This window comes from Echeneis naucrates, chromosome 24 (genome assembly GCF_900963305.1).
Source record: "Echeneis naucrates chromosome 24, fEcheNa1.1, whole genome shotgun sequence".
Lineage (NCBI taxonomy): Eukaryota > Metazoa > Chordata > Actinopteri > Carangiformes > Echeneidae > Echeneis > Echeneis naucrates.
This window is the reverse complement of record NC_042534.1, coordinates 6,206,277-6,215,471: the sequence shown is the minus strand read 5'-3', so window position 1 is coordinate 6,215,471 and position 9,195 is coordinate 6,206,277.

Genomic DNA, 9,195 nt, shown 5'->3' with positions numbered 1-9,195 from the left:
AAAGCACAGTAACATGTGTTGCGAAGACCAGGCATCCTCCCTGCGTTCATGCAGTGCAGCGACTGGCACTGGCAAGCAATTACGAAGTTGAGAGATGAAAGCTTCACTCCATTTAGAAAGTGAGCTTGTCAGGATTTTACTCTGCTTCCGGGGAAATTAACAAATTCGAAACACGGGGTTTAATTTTTGCTATTCACCTGTGTGTCACTCTCCTGTGCTTAAAAAAAAAAGAGGTTTTCTGCCCTTTTCTCACACATACACACTCCCAGCTAGGGTCTCACCGCTGGCGTCCAGCCGTGTTCTGCGGTGGAAACCAAACACTGGCCTGTTTTGACTGGATGTGATCCTTGTTTCCGGGCGGAATCCTGCCAGTGGCGGATTGATGGCTCTCACCCAGAGGAGGACGTTTACAGGAAAATCCTCCTAGCTGGAATTCTCCTTCTTTTCATATTGGATTTGAAACACAGGGTCACAGTCACGGCTGCACCGGGGAAAAATGTTCCCCAAGCGGCAGTGAAGGGAACGTGGCCGCGCATTTCACCGCACACACGTTTATTCTCCTGGGAGCCATCACTGACGCTACGCTTTCAGCAGCCCAGGGACTCAAAGTTAAACCGGATTTTAAAGAAAATATGCTTCGTTACAACTTGGGCTTTCCTTTAACTAATATACTTGACTACGATGACATTCTACTTACCAAATGAATTACTAGACTTCAACAACATCACACTCTTAAAGTCTTAAACTGAAGCAGGTCCTGTCTAAGATAGAAGAGCAAACACAGATACAGATACATATACTTTGATTCCTTGTCTTTCCAGCTAAAACCTAAATATACTCACAAAGATGTCCAGTATGTACACACACATCTATGTTTCAGCGTATTTGTCCTTGACATAATTCATTATTTAGTCTCTAACCCTAACCCATCATAACAGCATCAAACAGCTATTTAAACTTGTGTCGTCCAGATTTTTGGTCCCCAACAAAGCCCATTAGTAGAGCTGGCTCTCGGTTTCTGGACCCCACCAATATAGAAAAACAAGCCCTGGCACACACATTAGTTGAATCCATATGAATAAAAAGCTTCCACATGCCTCCTGAGCTGCAGACCAGTTTCTTCTGCAGTGGATCGATGGAGGAGGAAGACAAATCCTGAGGTTAAAGAGGCGGAGGAAGAAACAGCGATAGAGGAAAGACAAGACGATAAAAGGGAGGGAAGAACAGGATGTAGAGAGAAAAGAGAAAACCTTATATTTATACTGCCATTTAAATGATTATTCCAATTCAAACGTGGTGAATCATCTCTGAAAACTGTGTCAGTAATTATCACTTTAAGTGTACTTTTAAAATATTTAATTTGATAATGCTTGTGTTTGTGTTATGTTTTGTAAATGTTCTCTTTGGCAATGTAGTAGGATCTATATATGTATGCACACACACACACACACACACACACACACACACACACACACACACACATATATATAGGGAGAGAGGGAGAGAGAGAGAAAGAGAAAAGTGAATATGGGATGAGAAGAGACAGACAGAATAAAGAAAGGAAGAGGGAGAGACGAGGAGCTGTGACAGTGATAGAGAGCGAGCGGACTCCTGGGACAGCAGCAGAGGCAAGTCCATCGATCCAGGACAGTGAGCTGGATCACATTTCACCTCCTCAGCAGTAACACCGGCGCTTTTCCATGGAACTGAGCCCCATATCCCGTCTGTACAGGGTCACCTCCACTCTATATGAGTCTGTCTGTGTGTGTGTGTGTGTGTGTGTGCGTGCAGAGCCAGGAAAGCAGAATTGAGAGAGGAAGAAAATGTATTACGCTTTTACTTGACCATCCATCAGTGGAGGAAAAAAATCATTTCACCTGCTTCAATTGTACATCAAACACTTTAAGCTTTTTTTTTTAACGGTCCAAATAGAAACGAATAAAATGGCACATACTGAGAAAACGAAAATACCACACTATATTTTTTTTTATATTACATGCCTATCCATAACTAAAGAGCATCCAAGCTCTCCATGACTACCTTGAACAGGACTTTTTCTTAGCCTGACATACAACCACATGGCATCTGTGCACTTTGTCCAATTTGGACTCTCCCTCCAAGTCACATGTCATCCTCATCGGGTGGAACTGATAGCCTGAATGAATCGCGTCCATCTGTAAGTGGTGGGCCTGGGGGTGAGAGGGGGCGGAGTTACTGGCCTTGGCTCTCAAAGCCATCCACTGTCATCCGAGAGGGCCAAACCTTGTGACAGACGACTGAGCATGTGGCATCTCCCTGACCCTTGAACCGGAAACCTTTTCCACTATCTGCCCCTGCCGTGGCTAACGGATGGCCCGGGACCTCGGTGACTGCTGACCACCGGAGGACCTTCTATGCTAGTGGGTCAGTCACATCAGAAAAGATCGTGCAGGGGTCGGATCAGAAACAGGTGAACTTTGACCCCTTTGTGCGAGCCATAGTTTGTGGTATTTGGGTTGGGTGTGTAGGAGCATTGATGAAGTTGAGACCTATAGACAGATAAGACTAATAGAACAGCGCATTTGTGTAAAAACAGACCACACACATTTAAAAGGCGATAAAAAAAGAACATAAGACGTCAAACTTCATGGCACCCACCTCGTATCACACTGATAACATTAATCCTCTGTCTTGTGAATATATGTGCGATTACAATGGTTCACGTTGAATTCCAGTGTGGGCACAATTACTGCAGGATAAAACTATATTAAACACTGTTTGAAACCGGTCCAGCGACTCCGGGATCTTTTTTTCCAGGTTTGATGTTTGACTTCAACCACATGTTTGTTTTGGCTCTCTGCCATTTCCAACTGAGGAAGGTAATGTCCATTTTTCTGACTCTCAGTGAGATTTGTTTCTACAGAGTTCACCGAGGTAAAGTTTAGGATTTTAAAGCTATTCCTTATAAACCACAAAGGATGTTATTGGCTATCATCAAGGTCATACTGTCTAGACTATAAAAGATAAGAATCGCAACCGGTAGGATAAGACCTAGAATGACTTTGTAAATAATGCGTGGATTTATTGAAATGCAAGTCACATTTTTGTCAATATTTGCCAGCAAAATATAGCAATGAGTCTGAATAACAGCATTACTTCATTACCATTAGCATGAAACATGATATAGATCTGGATACAAAGCATAAATGAATGGTTGGATTGAGGGATTAGTTCATGAAAACGAATGAATTTGACGTCCTCATATAAATCATACAAGCTGAGAAGTCTGAGACAATAGAACTGAATATTTTCATGCCAGTTTTGCTTTAAAATAGAGAAAGATACTGATACAGCAACAAGTAAAAACATTCTGCCTTTAAAGCACTTTAAGTCAAAATAAACGGTTTCCACAAGTCAGGCTTTTCAGCTTTGTGAAGTGCAAGCCTCTTTAAGCATGTGTGTTCATTTTTCACTTGGTCTACCATGGACTCAGGGAAAACTACCATCTCCCTGGCCAGTCTTTTCATATCTACCCGGGAGAAGTCCGAGGGCCAGCTAAGGACTGTTTTCTGGACCCATCCCAAAACCTTCTCAGCACCAGTTGGGTTTATACTCCACCTGACAAACATGACCACCCAGCAGGCCAGTGACTTTTACAGTGAGCCGTTTCAGCCCATTAGCCAGCATCAGATCTGCATGCTGCGGCACCTCGTGAGTGACATGACCAGCGGCTCCAGGATTTAACTGAAGCCCAACACTACCACCATCACAACCTCCTCCGCTTCTGCTGGAACAATAAAAGCTTGGTACTGTAACAGGAAGAGGAAATATGGATCCCCACGGATTCTTTCCTGCTGTTATTCCTGCTACTATTTCACATAAATTTACACCCGAATCAAGGCCGGTGAAATGACAAAGGGAAACCGTGGCTAACAGCTCACATCCTCTGTGAGAGAGGGAATGTGTGTGTGTGTGTGTCTGAAAATCCCACCAGCAAGAAACAAATTTATCATCCTGGCATCCCAGTTCATCTTGGCTATAGTCGGGTATGAATCATTGATTGAGTTGTACAAAAGAGTGAGGAAAAGACAAATGATTCTCAGAGGGAAAAAAAAGAAAAAGAAAAAAAGACCAACTTTTTATTTTTTTATCTTTATGATTTTACCACGTCTTGAAAAATGTGGACAGTTTCATAGAGTTCATTTCCTACATTCCACAGCTTGAACTCCTGAACTCACACTGATCCAAGGTCAGAGTTAAAAACCACAGCGGACCGGTCACACAGGATCCCTAAACTCACAGTCCTCTCGTCCCAGGTCGGCCCCGGAGCTCAGGGGACAGATCTGCAGCATTGCTAAACTAACATCACTCTGGTCTCGGGTCAGAAATTAAACACAAGGGAAAAAAAGGGGCTACAGTTTGATTTCGGTCTGTGGCTGACACTTTTCACTGGAAGTTTATTTTTGTTCAGCGCCATACTGCTCACATGCAATCAAAACATCCGCGTACATAGCTGCACATGCACACTTTCAAAAGTAAGCACACACATTAGTAATCAAAAAGGAAATTCTTCTGGCTCTTGCTTGCTGGTTTATGATATGTCTCTATACAATTTCTACATTTCCTCCTTAACAGCAAACAAAAAACCCTTCACAATGACAAAGTGTTGTACAACTAGTTATTTTCTCCTGTCACTTCCACATCATTTCTCTTAAGTGCTAAGTGTTTCAAATGATATGTTTTGCACTTTTCCTTCCAGAAAAGTTACCCCTTCTGTCTTTTACCATCTGTTTGGTCAAATGGTTAATAGTCTCAAAGGTCGAGGCAGCTATGCTCCATTGTGACCCTGTCAATATCAGCACTGCACTTATCTGTAATGGAAGACACTTTGTGAGGCTGACAATCAGGTGGGAGGTCGCGGTCCAAGTGGTATGCACGAGTGTGTGTGTGGGCTCGTCTTCATGTGGCAGTGGTGACTCAAAAGTGTGATGTGCATGATCGCAGCCAGGTCTGAGCCCTTGAAGCTCTCATTGGTTAAGAGTGCGTCTGCCAGCTAACTCTGTGCTGGTGCGAGTGTTTGAGTGCACAATGAAAGGCTAAATAAGTGTGTCATCTGGCTCTGGGAACTGTTACACCCCGTGTCCTTGACAGACTGACTAAGTAACGCAGAGCCTATAAAAAGCCGTGTTGAAATGAGAGCTGGGGCTGTCCTCCCCGTAGCTCGCTGTGATAGCGTAGACGTTCTTGCTCTGGAGCCAGATAATAATGAAATGCTGGTGTCAGACAGGAGACAGAGGAAAGAATCAGGCCTGTGTGAACAGTGGGCTAATAATAGCAGCTGAAACTGTGCTATTCCCACAACTGGCTGCAGAACCATCATCACACTTACACACAGACGCACACATACACGCTGGCTTGGCACACAGTTTGAACAGTAACCTGATGAAGCCACCACAGAAACCAAAGCAATCAAGAATCAAAGCAATTCCAGCATGCGTACATCATGTGCGCGTGCGTGCATGTGCCGCACAAATGTGAGCGTGTGCAGATGGGTGTGCGTACGGAGCAGAGCCAGCGAGCCGAAGATAAATGGAAGCAGAGTTCGGTGGAAACCACTTTTCCCTCCATAAAGCAGACGAGTACGCTCTGATGTGCCCTACCAGAGAGGAGAGGGAGAGCCTTTCATTCAGCAACAGGAGAGCTGTCTCTTCTCCTCTCGCCCCTCACCCTCAGAGCATCTGAAGCCCATTCTCTCCTCTCCCCTCTCAATCACCCACAAATATAACAACGTCTCTCTCCACGACGAGAGGAAAGGCTTCTCGGGCCTAATTGGACCCAGCCGTCATAGAGACAGAAAGAGGTGAGGAGATCTGGTGAGGAGAGGCGGAGAGAAAGAGGAGAGGAGTGGAGAAAGGAGTCAGGCAGGGAAGAGGAGTCATCGCAGGAGAGAAGAAAGAAAGAAATGAAAGATGTGTTTGTTCAATACCACAGACTGACACATCCCTCTTATCTCTTGCCCAGTCAAACCATATGCCCCTAGGCCACATGGAGAGGGAGGGGAGAAAGATGAGGTGTAAGTGTGTGAGCAGGAAGGCTGCTGCTGCTGGTGGTGTTGGTGTTGGTGTAGGGGGTGGGGGCAGAGGGAGGTCGATGAAAATACATCTCTTCAGGACGCAGCAAAAATCATAAAGGAAGCGCATGCCATGGGTACTGTAGGTACGAGTTATTCGAGGTCAGCCAGAGATGGAGACACAAACATAAAGATGAAGAGACGAAAGCGTGACGAGTAGACAGATACATGGTGGGCCACTGACTTGAACCGAAGGGGCTTCTGCCTGGACCCGGAGCTCCTCGTCCCCTCTCCCGCAGCTTCCCAGTCGCCTGTTGACCACACACGCCGCCTGGCACAGCTCGCACGCCAACGCCACACGACAAAGAGCCGCCGTCAAAGCCTCAGACACTCCAGCAGCAGGAGTCATCAGGCCTGGCCGCATCCAAGATGGAGAAGAAGGAGGGAAAAAGAAGATTAAAAAAAAACACAACAGATTAGATTATACACAACTAGTTGCACTGTGGAAACAAAAGTGTACACAAATTGTGACTGTCAAACGCCATTTTCAGTGCTACCGTATTTGGGCTAAGTTGAGTTTGGGTAGTTTTGTGTTACCAGACGGAGCCTGAAGTCTGCTAAGACATTAACATCTAGCTGAGGCTTGATTTGTTAAGTTGATGCGTGAGTTTAATGTACACAGCAGTATCCTGAGTGACCGGGGCACTGCGTTTCTGTGTGTGTGTCAGTGTGTGTGACTGGCCCCACATGTTCAACTCCTGCTGAACTGTGTGTGCGATTCCCCTGTTTATTGACGGGAAACTGATACCTTTAAGGGCTTCATTCATGCTACATTATGTCGGGTAAATTCTATAGCCCAGGCATCGTGGCTTGGTCATTCACCTTCTTGCCCTGGGTGATTTTTAGTTGGATGTGGGATGTCTGCCTTTTCCACCCTCACAGAAGCCATTGTGTTTCCTGGCGCTCTGCTGCGCGGCCTCATTTCTCAACACCTCCAGCTCAGGCCGACCATACGTGCCCAGAGGGCCGATGAAGTAGGTTTTATTTTATTCAGTGTGAGTTTTACGTGCTTTTAATAGGCAAAGAAATTTATGCGAGTGGGGATTTTATCTGCTAGATTCCAATGTGTGACTCCACATTACTGGAGGACCATTAAATGGAAACTCCTGGAAAGTACGCTGCTTCTAGGAATAGATCCAACAGTATGTGTGTGTGTGCGTAAGGCAGTGCATGTCCAGCTATCTGCAGCTCATGGTGTGGATTTACAGCATGCCTCTGGAGTACACTTCCGACCCATCTCACGCACGCACGCACCCACACACCCCTGGGTGCAGACGGTGCACTCTTTATCACTGTGACATTTCCATTTAAAACGCAGCCCAACAGCTCTTACATTCACATCCATGTTTCCTGTGCCCCATGCTGCGGCACAATACCAACCACTTAACATTTAGCAATGGCAGATCAACACGAAAATGCTCCCACTTCCCAAAGCTTCCGTGGGAAGGCTTGCTATTTATCTTTGATTTAGGGCGACAACAGTTATGAAGGGGCCACGGCCTGCAAGCGATAAACAAAGGAAGTGTGGACTTACCGCTGGTTTATGGTACACATTGACAAACAGTTGTATCTGCTCTGAATGTAGCTGCTGTGCTGCAGTGAAAACAAGTTATGAGCAGAGCCCGAAGGGGTGGAGGACCCCTTCTACTCTTTTGCAAGACAAAGCTAAAGGATCACTTGATGACTGCAGCAATAATTTAAACAATATTGTCTTTAAAAAGCCATTTAAACAAACTTACAATGCGTGGTGGTGAATTACTGGACATTTATACATCTGTGGGTCTCTTACAAACAATCTAATCTGCATGTTTGTCTGCAAACTATTTATTTTAATTATTATATTAAACGTCTTCTCAATTTGGTGGTTAGTAATTATGACTATGAACCCATCACAGTAAGACCAAGTGTTGCAGGCCTTTGGAACTGAAGGTGGGCCAGCTGATCAGCACCTATCAAAGTAAGAAACAGGCCTGCTTTCTGCAGAAGAGCTGCGACGCTGGGATGTCGGTTTGGACTCTGCAGGTTAACCTCCTGACTTAATTCATCTGTCAGCCATCAATCCAGTTAACTGCATGAAAGGAGACCTCGTGAAAAGCACGTCGGACTTCTGTTCGTGACTGTCTCTCACCTCCGTCTTAATGTGAGCCAGATGTGAAGGATGATGACTTTTCTCCTGCAGCTCTTTCATTTGCTGCCGGCGGATGCTGACCCGGGGCGTCGGGGCCGCCCGGGGTCCCTGCCGGCCTGCCGCCCTCTCTCCGCCTCGGGGCCGCTGTGCTCCAGCGTTTAACGCGGTGATTAATCACACACGCGGCGGCCGATCGCCTCCATTAAAGTGCGTGTGTATGGGGGGGGGGGGGCTCCTCCGGCGGACAGAGGCCACTTTGTGTCGGGGAAACACGGGTCATTGTCCGCCACGTCGCCCGGTCCGATGACTGGAGGTGGTTGTGTGTTTGTGTGTGTGTGTGTGTGTGTGTGAGAGAGAAGGTAGACTTTGTGTGAGCGTTTCCGAAAACCGCATGGGTGCCATATTTCCTCCTCCATATCCTGAATTAGTGTCCGGGATTACATGGGATTAATATAAAAGGCCACTGTTTGGTGTTTTTATTCCCACTCTGATCAGCAGGAGCTCTCTACACACACCAACACATAACACAATCATGATTTTTTTTTTTTTTTTTAAGTGTCTGAGCGGCCTGATCCATAATTTCACAAATGGCCTCCACCAGGTCTGAGCCAATGAGCTGCTGATGGAGCCGCTGCAGATTCTTGTCCGGATGTTGTCTCTACCGCCCCCTGTGGACGGTCTCACCTGACGTGTCGAGACGAAGCTACAAAAAAAAAAAAAGTGTAAACAGTGAAGCCACAGTTTATTCAACATTAAAGACTCAATTACACAGACTGCAGTGAGAGAAGTGTTTGGTTTATAGAGAGAGTCAGCATGATTTAAAAGTGACAGTCATTATAAGACTAATGTACAAACCATAGGCAGATATATAGAAATAGATATGTTAAATGTTTTGCTGTTGTGCCTTTCCGTTCACTATTTACACCATTTTTTTACTATTTCTTGTGCTTACACAGTT